Source organism: Haliaeetus leucocephalus, unplaced genomic scaffold, assembly GCF_000737465.1.
Source record: "Haliaeetus leucocephalus isolate CR32 unplaced genomic scaffold, Haliaeetus_leucocephalus-4.0 Scaffold61, whole genome shotgun sequence".
NCBI lineage: Eukaryota > Metazoa > Chordata > Aves > Accipitriformes > Accipitridae > Haliaeetus > Haliaeetus leucocephalus.
Genome location: NW_010972497.1, coordinates 245,628 through 247,105, shown reverse-complemented (window position 1 = coordinate 247,105; position 1,478 = coordinate 245,628).

Sequence of the window (1,478 nt, the reverse complement as noted above, 5' to 3'; positions counted from 1 at the left end):
GCCCGGCTGTGCCCCCCCCGGCCCCGGCGGCCCCCGCCGCCTCCCGCAGCGCCCGCCCCGCGGGTGCTGCCCGGGCTCTCGCTAGCCTTAGCCCCCCCACATCCATTTGATCTCGTTCTGCTTAAACCTCAACCTGCCTTTTTTTCCTCCCCCAAAACGTGCCACCGGTGCGGTTAACCCGAGCGGCGGAGGGGGGCCGTGTCCGGGCTGGCGTTCCGGTGGGGGCTTTGCCCCCCGGTCTCGCCCGCGCCCTCGGCGGGAGACCTGTGCTCGTGGTCCCCGCTGGGGACGGTGGTCCGTCTTTCATGTCAGGTCTCAGCCTAGTTTCGGCCTCCTCTTTACATAAGGAATTAAAAATAGCGGAATCGTTCCGGCAAAGCCGTTATCCGAGCAGCGCTGCCTCCCCATCCTAAAATCTGTGCCCAATTGTCTCCCGTCTTCAGGGATTTGGGAGGGCTTTTGTCTTTTAGACATTGATCTAAATGCTTGGCTGTGTATCTTCAGCGCCTGTGTAGCTCCAGAAGGCACGGCTGGGCGCCGGTAAATTGAATTAAAAGCAGAAATGAATAGCGAATGAATATAGTGGAAAATAAAATCGACCTAGAGGAATGATAACGCTCACTTAAAAACAAAGAGAAGGGGAAATTAGGCTAGGGAGGTAAATAAATGAATAAGTAAGCCTGGTGCCTCAAAACTTGTCTCAGCAACGTGGACAAACGTAGGGACACCGCTGGAATACTATGGAAGCCGTTGGCTGCGTGACCATGTTAAACATAATTGATGCTCAGTTGTCTTAAAGTGTCAGTAATAAAAAATGTATTATTTATATTTAAATAACTCTTAAGTACCTGCCAAAGTTTCAGTGTGGTTTTTTTATGTGGCTAGCTTTTAAATCGAGCTGAGGTTTTACATCAGCTAAGAATAAAATACGGTATAATGCAGCTGAGATGCATGTAAACATCCTTATTTTTGGTAGCAGAGAAAGGATTTAAAAATTAATCCATATATCCTAAATATGTCTTGAATGATGGTTGTGTGTACTTCGTGGCATAAAAAAATACCATGCTGCAGTCTGAAAATTGCTTTTGAGAATCATCCACAAATTGTATGGAAATTTTTGTCAGTGTTGTTTCATTGTGTGTACCATTAGTCTGCGCAGGGCTGTTTTGAGGTCGTTGATCCTGACTTGAATCAAATTTTACCTCGGTCCTAACCTCTTAACTTTCCTTCACGTTAAGGAATATTGAATTTGTTTGATCCTGTCCTGTTAAACAAAATGTTTTCCCTGTTTATATTTCAGTGCAATACAAAGTCAGTCTTTTTTGATGTGCCTCAGTAGAGTTTCCTATTTGATTTGCCCCCTGGAAGCAATCCTAAATGCTTTTGGGGGGCCAAAACTTACCTTCATGACACACACATATGTGTCTGCAGGAAGAATTTGGTGACAGGGGTTTGTTAACAAATTTATCCCACTAAGA